Genomic DNA, 12,224 nt, shown 5'->3' with positions numbered 1-12,224 from the left:
GTCCTCTGGGACTTCACCTATGGCTAGGGAGGACACAAAGATATTGATCAAAGCCCCAGTAATCTCTTCATTTGCCTCTCTCAATACTGTAACCTGGGGGATATCCCATCATGCCCTGGGAACTTATCCACCGTAATGCTCTAAAGAAACCCTACACAACCTCTTCCTTTACTTCAAAATACTCGCAACACTGATCTCTCTATCCTCCACATCTTCTACTTGGTAAATACTGATGTAAAGTACTTATTAAAGACCTTGCCACATCCCTTACATCAAGTAAGTATTCCACCTCCCCCACCACCCACCTAAGCCTGAGTGTTCCCACACACTCCCTAGATATCCTCTTGTTCCTGATGTATGTATAGAATACCTTAGAATTCTCATTAATCCTACTTGCCAAGGACTTTCCATGGCCTCCTCCTGGCTTTCTTACTTCTCTTGAGTTCTTTTCTGGCTTCTTTATAACCCTCCATGGCTCTGTTTGATTCTAGCTCCCTAGCTTTATATTCTTTTCTTTTTGACTAAATTCATCACCACCCTCAACATCCACGGTTCTCTTACCTTTGCCATCCTTGTCCTTCCTTCTGACTGAAACATACTCATCCTATACTCTGTGCAGTCGGTCTTCAAGTACCCTCCGCATATTGGATTATGGACTTGCCCAAAAACAGCTGTTCCCAATTAACTCTCCCTTTGATCTCATAATTTGCCCTACTCCAGTTTAATACTCTCACACAAGGTCCACACTTAACCTAATCTATAGCTATCTTAAAACAGAAGGAGTTGCAATCACTGTTCCCTAACTGTTCACCCACTAAAAGGTCCATCACCTGGCCAGGCTCGTTACCCAACACAAGATCCAATTTTGCCCCTCCACTTGTTGGACTACCCACATATTGATTTAAGAGACCCTCCAGAATGCACCTGACAAATTCTGCCCTATCTAAGCCATTTGCACTGAGAAGGTTATATTAGGGAAGTTGAATTGCCCTATGACAACAACCCTATTGTTTTACACCCTTCTTCAATCTACCTGCATATCTGCTTCTCAATGTTCTGCACTCTGGAGGGTTGTTGGGAGGGTCTGTAGTACAAAGTCAGAATGATTATACCCTTCCTATTTATGATTTCTACCCATATAAACTCAGTGGACAAGCCCTCCATTATGAGTGCAGATGTGATATTTTCTCTGATTAGTAATGCAATTCCTCCTCTTCCCACCCCCACCCCTCCACTACCTTTTTACCCCCCTATCTTTTCTAAAACATCAAAACCCTGGAACATTAAGCACCCGCTCTCAGCCAAGCTTTTGTAATGGATACAACATCGTAGTTCCATAAACTGATCCATGCTCTAAGTTCATCACCTTTACTTATAATACTATGATTAAAATATACACACTTCAAACTATCTGTCCCATCGTATCTATTACTTTGCTGCTTCCCATTTCTACTGGTCCTGACATCTATCTTCATCTGCATCCCTCCATTTTCTGACCTGATCCTGTCTGCTTCACGTCCTCTGCCATACTGGTTTAAACCCTCCTGAGTAAAACTAACAAACATCTCAGCCAGTTTAGGTAACAATCAGTCCCTCATGTACAGGTCAACCCTGCCCCAGAAGAGGTTCCAATGATCTGAAGCCTTTTGTCCTGCACCAGTTCCTCAGCCACTCATTAATCTGTACTGTCATCCTATTTCTGCCCCTGACTAGCATATGGTACTGGGGCTAATTCAGAGGTTATTACCTTGGAGGTCCTGCTCTTCAGCTTCTTTCCTAACACACTATACTCTCTGCACAGGATTTCTTCCCCACTTTCTACCCCATGTCATTAGTGCCAACGTGCACCACAACATCTGGCTGCCCACCCTCTGCCTTCAGAATATTCTGCAGCCACTCTGAGACATCCTGGACCCCTGCACCTGGGAGGCCACACACCATTCTGGCATCTCTTTCTTGGCCACAGTATCTTCTGTTCATTCCCCCTAACTATTGTGTCTCCTATCACTATCGCACTTCCTGACTTTACCCTTCCCTGCTTAGCCCCAGAGCTGGCCACAGTGCCACTGGTCTGACTGCTGCTACAGTGCCCTGATAGGACATTCCCCTACCAGTATTTAAAGAGGTATACTTGTTACACACATCAAAGTTGCTGGTGAACACAGCAGGCCAGGCAGCATCTCTAGGCAGAGGTGCAGTCGACATTTCAGGCCGAGACCCTTCGTCAGGACTAACTGAAGGAAGAGTGAGTAAGGGATTTGAAAGTTGGAGGGGGAGAGGGAGATCCAAAATGATAGGAGAAGACAGGAGGGGGAGGGATGGAGCCAAGAGCTGGACAGGTGATTGGCAAAAGGGGATACGAGAGGATCATGGGACAGGAGGTCCGGGAAGAAAGACAAGGGGGGGGGGACCCAGAGGATGGGCAAGACGTATATTCAGAGGGACAGAGGGAGAAAAAGGAGAGTGAGAGAAAGAATGTGTGCATAAAAATAAGTAACAGATGGGGTACGAGGGGGAGGTGGGGCCTTAGCGGAAGTTAGAGAAGTCGATGTTCATGCCATCAGGTTGGAGGCTACCCAGACGGAATATAAGGTGTTGTTCCTCCAACCTGAGTGTGGCTTCATCTTTACAGTAGAGGAGGCCGTGGATAGACATGTTAGAATGGGAATGGGATATGGAATTAAAATGTGTGGCCACTGGGAGATCCTACTTTCTCTGGCGGACAGAGCGTAGATGTTCAGCAAAGCGGTCTCCCAGTCTGCGTCGGGTCTCGCCAATATATAAAAGGCCACATCGGGAGCACCGGACGCAGTATATCACCCCAGTCGACTCACAGGTGAAGTGTTGCCTCACCTGGAAGGACTGTTTGGGGCCCTGAATGGTGGTAAGGGAGGAAGTGTAAGGGCATGTGTAGCACTTGTTCCGCTTACACGGATAAGTGCCAGGAGGAAGATCAGTGGGGAGGGATGGGGGGGACGAATGGACAAGGGAGTTGTGTAGGGAGCGATCCCTGCGGAATGCAGAGAGGAGGGGGAGGGAAAGACGTGCTTAGTGGTGGGATCCCGTTGGAGGTGGCGGAAGTTACGGAGAATAATATGTTGGACCCGGAGGCTGGTGGGGTGGTAGGTGAGGACCAGGGGAACCCTATTCCTAGGGGGATGGCGGGAGGATGGAGTGAGAGCAGATGTACGTGAAATGGGGGAGATGCGTTTAAGAGCAGAGTTGATAGTGGAAGAAGGGAAGCCCCTTTCTTTAAAAAATGAAGACATCTCCCTCGTCCTAGAATGAAAAACCTCATCCTGAGAGCAGATGCGGCGGAGACGGAGGAATTGCGAGAAGGGGATGGCGTTTTTGCAAGAGACAGGGTGAGAAGAGGAATAGTCCAGATAGCTGTGAGAGTCAGTAGGCTTATAGTAGACATCAGTGGATAAGCTGTCTCCAGAGACAGAGACAGAAAGATCTAGAAAGGGGAGGGAGGTGTCGGAAATGGACCAGGTAAACTTGAGGGCAGGGTGAAGGTTGGAGGCAAAGTTAATAAAGTCAACGAGTTCTGCATGCGTGCAGGAAGCAGCGCCAATGCAGTCGTCGATGTAGCGAAGGAAAAGTGGGGGACAGATACCAGAATAGGCACGGAACATAGATTGTTCCACAAACCCAACAAAAAGGCAGGCATAGCTAGGACCCATACGGGTGCCCATAGCTACACCTTTAGTTTGAAGGAAGTGGGAGGAGCCAAAGGAGAAATTATTAAGAGTAAGGACTAATTCCGCTAGACGGAGCAGAGTGGTGGTAGAGGGGAACTGATTAGGTCTGGAATCCAAAAAGAAGCGTAGAGCTTTGAGACCTTCCTGATGGGGGATGGAAGTATATAAGGACTGGACATCCATGGTGAAAATAAAGCGGTGAGGGCCAGGGAACTTAAAATCATCGAAAAGTTTAAGAGCGTGAGAAGTGTCACGAACGTAGGTCAGAAGGGATTGAACAAGGGGTGATAAAACAGTGTCGAGGTATGCAGAAATGAGTTTGGTGGGGCAGGAGCAAGCTGAGACAATAGGTCGGCCAGAACAAGCAGGTTTATGGATCTTGGGTAGGAGGTAGAAATGGGAAGTGCGGGGTGTGGGAACTATAAGGTTGGTAGCAATGGATGGGGGATCCCCTGAGCGGATAAAGTCGGTGATGGTGCGGAAGACAATGGCCTGGTGCTCCTTAGTGGGGTCACGATCGAGGGGTAAATAAGAGGAGGTATCCACGAGTTGTTGCGAGTTGTTGCTGAGGGGAACGGCTACAGGGGAACCCTGCACTAATTGCTCATTCCCTTATTCCTCCAAGTGGTCACTCATATATTATCTGAAGACTGCACTGTATGATCACCTCAGTAAATGTTTCATCTATGAGATTTCCAGCCTCCCACATGGTCCTGAGTATATCTAGCTCCAGCTTCAGTTCCTTAACCTTGTCAGTCAGGAGCTAAAGTTGGGTGCAATGCCTACAGATGTATTCAGGTACCCTGAAATCCCACATCTCACAAGAAGAGCATTCCACCTCCTTAACCATCCTGCCTATACTGACTAAAGATTTACAGACTGTAAAAAAAGTTTATCTGGTCTTACTTGTGCCTTCTCTCTGAAATCGAGTTTCACTTGTTCTCAGAGAAGACTGCTGAGCTAAAGGCTGGGCGCTCTAACACTGGCCCACTCACACAATGACTGCTCCCAGAATGGCCACAATATAATTATATAAATGTACACTGAGAAAGCCAGTCAAATATTCTGACTCACACACACCAAATCCATTGTTCAGACAGTATTATACTTGAAAATTTGTTCTGCCAGCCAATTTATATCCCTGCTTGGTTTTCAGCCTCTTTTCTTCAGCTCTTGACCTTCTGTTATGACATACCAGTAAAGAACAGTCAAAACTGCTTTCAGAATAAAATCACATGATAAATTAATATGTCCTTATACTTGCTTCTGATGCCTGCGCCATCTAGTGCAGGCATATTAAGACTGTGGAAAAATACGACCAACGCTGTCTCTGTAAAATCCTCCAACATTCACTGGTATTATAAATGAATCATCACATGCATCCTCTCCCAGGCTGACATTCCCAGCATAGAGACTCTAGCTAGTCTCAGCTGGTGGTTGCAGAAGCTGCGTCATTCGCATGCTTAACACTAGGCTCCTAAAATAGACATTTTATTCCGAGATCTGTCATGAAAAAAAGATCATCAGGTGGACAGAGTGAAAGATTTAAGCATGTTCAAAGCTTCTTGAAGTAGTACAACATTCCCATGTACTCCAGAGAACTTGTGACCCTTAATCATTCAAAGAGGTGAAGTTTCATTTGGGACGGTACTGGCAACATTGAGGCCATGCATTAGGAATACCCCAAAACATGGCAGAATTGTAGAAGAAGCACACAATCTCCCAAACTATCCATCTACCCCATTAGCTACTCCTTCCCACCTGTGGAAAAAGATTAAGGTTCCCAATGTGGCATCATCAGCCATCTTAGAACCAGACCTTCCTTGATCCCAAGGGGCTGTCTAAGAAGAAGATAAATCTGTCAATAGGTAGTTGTTCAGTATATTCCTCAAGTCATTGACAAATTGAAGACTTGCAGTGAAATAGCAAATTAAAGCTCATACAAATACAGTATGTCCTAGTACAATTAAATTTCATGCAAATCACACAGTTCCCATGATTGTCAACCACCAAAGGGGCTAAGTCTAACTGGAAAACCCTATTTTCCAGCAGAAAATCTCAAGTGTTGCTCACAGGGTTGTGGCCTGAGTCCTCTCCTCTACTCCCTTTACACCCACTACTGTGTTGCAACACACAGCTCCAATTTGCTGATCAAATTTGCAGATAACATGACATTGATCCCCTTATTTCTAGCAGTGGCAAGACTGCCTACAAGAGGAGAGGTTGATACCCTGACGCAGCGGTGCCAAAATAACAACCTCTCCCTTAATGTCCAAAAAACAAAAGAGCTGATTGTGGATTACAGGAGGAACCAAGACAGGCTCGCCCCAAACAACATCAAAGGGACTGCAGTTGAGACAGTTAGTTTCAAGTTGCTCGGTATACACATCACTGAAGATCTCACCTGGACTGTACACACCGGCTGTGTGGCAAAAAAAGCATAACAGCGTCTCTTCCACCTTAGGTGACTGATGAAGTTCGGAATGAGCCCCCAGATCCTCAAGACCTTCTACAGAGGCACCATTGAGAGCATCCTGACCGGCTGCATCACCGCCTGGTACAAGAACTGCACCAACCTTGAACGCTGGACACTGCAGAGAGTGGTTACGGACAGCCCAGAGAATCTGTGGACGTGAACTTCCCTCCAATGAGGACATTTTCAGCAGCAGGTGAGTAAAATAGTCCTGGAAGATCACCCCAACCATAAACTGCTTCAGCTGCTTCCGTATGGCAAATGGTACTGTAGCATTAAAGCCGGGACCAACAGGCTACGGAATGGCTTCTTTCTAGAAGCCCATTAGACTTATAAATTCACATGTCTGTGCATTGCAACAAAGTCATAACGCAAAGATTTTCACTCCCTCACGTTGTGGGACGGGTGTAAGATTTAAATAAGTTCACTAAGTCACAGTTCCTAAGACCCAATCTTGTAAGCATTGAACTAAGTAATATATAACAGAAAAAAAAGATAATTGTAAGTATTTTTTATCCAATGAAGGATATGTTATGCACCTTTCTTTTTACATTTGACATATCTTGCATAACCCTGTCACAAATAACAACTTCTTTAAATTACTAAATAGCAATGATAAATACAGATTTACACACACTGAACAGCATGCAAATTCCAAAACGATAGAAATCATAAAACCAAAGGAAATCAAATTTGATTCTTTGAAGCTAATCTCTCAACTAGCTGCAGTTTCACATCAGTATAAAGTAACTTGCACCATGAACAGTCAAAATTCAGATCAGATGTCAAGCCTCAGACTGTTCCGGAATTAAATGGTGTCAGATACAGTGAAAGAGTCCATGTTGATGTAGTATTGACTGGTTGAAACTGGATACATAGTAATCCATTTTGTGGTCTTATAAAGCCTAGCCTAACATCAACCTGTATTAAGCCTTCCCTAGTTCTGTGCCGTTGCATGGGTTTTTATTCAAGAAATTTTATCTCCCTTCAACATCCATTAGAACATAGAACAGTACAGTACAGCACAGTACAGGCACTTCAGCCCACGGCCTTATACCGACCATTTAATCTATTTGAAGATCAACATAACCCTTCACTCCCACATAGTACTTCATCTTTCTTTTATCCATGTGCCTACCTAAAGAGTCTCTGTAATACCCCTGATGGATCTGCCTCTACCCCTAGCAGAGCCTTCCACGCACCCACCACTCTCTCCCTCTCTGTAAAAAAACTCTCTGACATCTCCCCTATACTTTCCTTCAATCATCCTTGTATTAGCCATTTCCACTCTAGGAAAAAATCTCTGGCTGTCCACTCCATTTATGCCTTTTATCACCTGCTACACATCTATCAGATCACCTCCATCCTTCACTCCAAAGAGAAAAGCCCTAGCTCACTCAAATTATTCTCATAAGGAAAGGTACGTCGCATCTGGAGTTTCTCCAGTTAGCGGACGATTTCCCTCCACGCCTCTCTGACGTAGTGGGGAGAAATGCTCTTTAATCCTGGTGAATCTCCTCTGTGCCCTCGCTAAAGCTTCCACATTCTTCTTATAATGAGATGACCAGAAATGAACATAATATTCCAAGTATGGCCTAACCAGAGATTTATAGAGCTGCAACATTACTCTTGAACTTGAACTCAATCTCCTGACTAATGAAGGTCATCACACCATATACCTTTTTAACCAACCTATCAACTTTCACAGCACACTTGAGTGATCTATGGACGTAGAACGGAAGATCAACACTGCTAAGAATCTTGCCACTAACCCTGTATTCTGTCTTCAAATTCGACCATCCAAATTTTATAATTTCACACTTTTCCAAGTGAACAGCATCTACAACTTCTCAGCCTAGCTCCACATCCCATTAATGTCCTGTTATAACCTATGACAACCTTCTAAACAACCACAACACCATCAACCTACATGTCATCTGCAAAATTCCAGTTTAAGTGACTTCTGGCTGGTGACTAACAAAACAAGGATAGCAACTAAATACTTTGTTAATTACACTTTTTCTGGCAAATGATCATTGCAAGTAAGTCTGTAACTTCCCTTTGGACTTGGAGGCCAAATAGTCCTTATATTCGTTAATCTGTCTCTCTGACAAATACTGAAGTATTAATTAAGACCCCCCCCCCCTTACCTCCTCTGACTTCAGGCACACATTTTCTCTTCTATCCCTGATCTGTCCTACTCTCACTCTAATCATCCCCTTGTTCTTCACATATACCAAGGCCTTCTCATGCCAGCTTCTAGCTCTCTCCTAAATCTCATCTTAAATTCCTACCTTGAAACTCTCAAGGGCCCTGTTTAATCCTTCCTTCTAACTTTCTCTTGACTTGCTGTTCCACATCTGTTGCCCACCATGGTTCATTCAACCTACCATCCTTTCCCTGCTTCAAAGAGACAATGCTGAGCACATCTACTTGGAGTACTGTCACAGGAAAGCAGTATCCATCATCAAGGACACCCAAGTCATGCTCTCTTATCATGGCTGCTATCAGGAAGAAAAGGTACAGGAGACATGCCACCAGGTTCTGGAACAGTTATTACCCCTCAACCATTAGCTCTTGAACCAAAGGGGATAACCTCACTCATTCTACTTCACTTTCAAGGACTCTTCATCTCAAGTTCTCGATATTTATTGGTTATTTACTTTTTATTCTTTTTTCTTTTGTATTTACACAATTTGTTATCTTTTGCACACTGGTTGTTTGTTCATCTTGTTAGGTGTGGTCTTTCATTAATTCAATTGTGCTTGTTGGATTTACTGCGTATGCCCACAATAAAATGAATCTTAGAGTTGTATATGGTGACATATACAGTACTGTGCAAAGGTCTTATGCACACTAGATTTCTTATATGGTTTCAAATGCCCTAATCTCCAGACCCCTAATCTCAACATTAGATGCTGTCTGGGATTACCTGGAGACAGAAGCAAGAGAGACAGCCGAGTCTGCAGAAGAACTGCGACAAGTTCTCCAAGAAGCTTGGAACAACCTACCAGCTGATTTTCTTACAAAACTGCACAACAGTGTACCTAAGAGAATTGACGCAGTTTAAAAGGCAAAGGGCGGGCACACCAAATACCGATTCGATTTAGTTTTTTTTTACTGTTTACTGCTCTTTAGAGTATTTTTTGACATTTAGAAAGCTTTCATTTCATTATTTTTGAAAGCATCTTCCCTTTACAGAGTTTTTTCCACATGTGCCCAAGACGTTTGCTCAGGACTGTATGTACTTTAATAATAAATGTTTTGTGAAATTTGATTAGTCTTCCTCAAGTTCAGGTGTAACCCATCCATTTGAACAGGTCATACCTTCCCCGGTAGAGATCCCAATGATAGACAAATCTGAAACTTGGTGCCTACACCAATTCCTGGGACACACATTCATCTGACAAATTATCCTATTCTTACCCTCACTGGTGTGTGGTAATCCAGAGATCCAGAAATTACTACCCTTGAGATCCTGCTTTTCAGCTTACCTAGCCCCCTTATACTTGCTCTTCAGGACTTCATCCCTTTTCCTACCCATGTCGTTGGTACCAATAAGTACCACAAATTCAGCCTGCTTACTCTCCTCCTGAGGAATGCTGGGGACCCAATCTGAAACATCACTTACCCTGGTACCTGGGAGGCAACATGCTATTCAGGAATCTCTTTCACATCCAGAGAATCTCCTGTCTGTTCCCCAACTATTAAGTCCCCTATTACCATCTCTCCCCTCTTCTCATGCCTTTCCTTCGAAGTCACGGAGCCAGATGCCTGATCACTGTGGCTTTCCTATGGTAAGTAATTCCACACCAGACCCCCAACAGCATTCAAAGAATTGTAACTATCATTGAGGGGGAACAGCCAGAGGGGTAGTCACTGTAGCCCTTATCTATCACCTTATTTTCCCAAATGAGCTGAAGCTCCAGTTCCCTAACACAGTCTGTAAGGAGCTGCACCCAGATGCACATCTCACAGATGTAGCAATCAGGATGACTGGAGGTCTCCCAGATCTCCCGCATCTTGCATGAGGATCCCTTGTATAAGCTACTTTTAAAATAATATTTTTTTAAAGTCTGTCCCAAGCCTTGTGGCTCATCAGGCCGGTGCTTATGCCGGTTTCTGTGGCATGAAGCGACTGAGAGTATGAGACTCCCCCCTGGTTAGGATGGCAGTCTATCGCGAGGTTAACCCCCAGCATTTGCAGATTCAAATCTTTGACAGATTCTCTGATAGTCTGTTTCAATACAAACCAGTTAAGCAAATTCAATACAAACAGCAAAGTTCAAATTTTATTTTTGTTTTTTTTAAATCATACCAGACAGCAGAAATAAGCATCTTCCTCAAACCACCTTCTCCTTTCCTCTCAAGATGTTTCAGGCACCGTGGAGCTTATCAACTGCAAAATCAGTAATAAAACTTAAATAATTCTAAGGGAATGATAATTATATATTTATAATTTAAATTGCAGAAGCAGATTAGAATAACTGGCAGCTTTACTACCAGGAGAACGGAGTGCAGCATTCTGAGTAACTGACTGCAGCAGGCTTTAATTGATGATAACTTTATTCTTGGGACACCGTGATCAAACGAACTGGATGTTAAAGCACTATTTATGCAACTTGTCACACTGATGCAAGAGACTAAAGCTTACGCATGCATTTTCCCACTGAGAACACTGATAGGAATTAACTACGTCCTATAACAGACTTGACCGTTAGTATCAGAGTATAAATAGTATGACAGAACACAGGGGCTCTTGCCACGTCAGTTAGTAAAGGAGGAATATCGTTTTCTCCCTCCATCCTACAAAACAAAACAATAAATCAACTGCAAATTAATGAGGTTCTGGGCTGCAGTAAATGCCCCACTGCCTCTGTATACACTCTCATGACTCGTACAGCCTTATAAATTGGAGATTGACTCAGCATAAGAGAGCTGTCTGCAAACATCATCGCGTCCTTCCAAAAACCCGGTCCCGAGGAAGAAGCGCCAAGTTACACACAGCGGAAAATGCAGAACCATTTTTCAGCGCTGAGATGAGCCGGCGAGCGGTTGTCATGGAGCCGGCCGCTGGGGACACATCGACTCCCTCGCTCCCCTTGCCCCACGGCAGACGCTCCCACAGAAACTCAGCCCAAACTTGGAAAGAAAATCAACGGCGCCACTTGTCCCTTACCTGCCAACTCCGGCAGTTCGAGCTTCCGCCATCTTCTACGTCCCACAGCAGGACCTGTGACGACACCCACAAGCCACCACAGCATCGCCATAGCGGAAAGGTCAAGTGGGTAAAATTGAACCCCCGCTGCCGTCGGCGCCACGTTGTTAAGGTCAAATTTAGTGCTCTTGTGCTGTTTTTTTGCCAGTTTCAGTTATTTAACTAAGTCTACAATCCAAGTAACAGGAACTGAGACAGTAGAATTAGCTCTACTTTAGCCTCTGAAGGAATTAAACTAAACCCTGAAGCACTGTTTTAAATTGGCCGTGGCTTGCTCAAAGTAGCAATTTGCTGTCTTTAATTGGTATTTCTTCAGCTAGAAGATCTCAAAACTTAAAATGTGATCTTCAAGGAATAATATTTATGACATTCAAATGGAGCCCTCTAGGCACTTGCTTGTGGAGCTGTAAATCATTCTCATTGATGAAATAAGTAACAAACTGAAACATTGCTTTAGGTCAGCAATAGTTCCACTACTATTTTTTCCTCAAATCTCTTACTATCTCTTCTTTCAGTTAGTCCTGACGAAGGGTCTTGGCCTGAAACGTCGACTGTACCTCTTCCTATAGATGCTGCCTGGCCTGCTGCGTTCACCAGCATTTTTTGTGTGTGTGTTACTATTTTTTCCTGCTACTTTTTTTCTCAACTGCAAAAGAAAACTTACTTTGCCCAGTGTGATCCGATTTGGACAATAGTCTTACAATAATTACTTTAAATAGGAATGTGCTTGGTTGCTATAGAAAGCTGACATTATAGTTCAGATTCAGATTCATTTATTTATCAAATGTACAGTGAAATGTGTCATTTGTTTTAATCACCAAAACAACCT

General features: G+C 43.9%; 1 protein-coding gene across 6 annotated transcripts in view; it reads right to left on the bottom strand.

Moving 5' to 3' along the window:
* The window catches only part of LOC140205826 (MAP kinase-interacting serine/threonine-protein kinase 1-like), an 83,796-nt gene extending 72,358 nt beyond the window's left edge, over nt 1-11,438 (bottom strand). For 3 of the 6 annotated variants that reach the window (XM_072273573.1, XM_072273567.1, XM_072273571.1), the window contains exons 1-2: nt 11,357-11,433; nt 10,496-10,576 (exon numbers count right to left, since the gene is read on the bottom strand). The gene's annotated coding sequence lies outside the window, so the exon portion shown is untranslated. Of the gene's footprint in view, nt 1-10,495; nt 10,577-11,356 lie in introns of all 6 variants that reach the window. The other 3 variants (XM_072273572.1, XM_072273568.1, XM_072273575.1) reach the window with 3 other exon arrangements.
* Between the last annotated feature and the right edge of the window lie 786 nt (nt 11,439-12,224).

The sequence above is a fragment of the Mobula birostris genome, chromosome 12 (assembly GCF_030028105.1).
Source record: "Mobula birostris isolate sMobBir1 chromosome 12, sMobBir1.hap1, whole genome shotgun sequence".
Taxonomy (NCBI): Eukaryota; Metazoa; Chordata; class Chondrichthyes; order Myliobatiformes; family Myliobatidae; genus Mobula; species Mobula birostris.
This window is presented reverse-complemented; position numbering and strand designations above follow the sequence as displayed.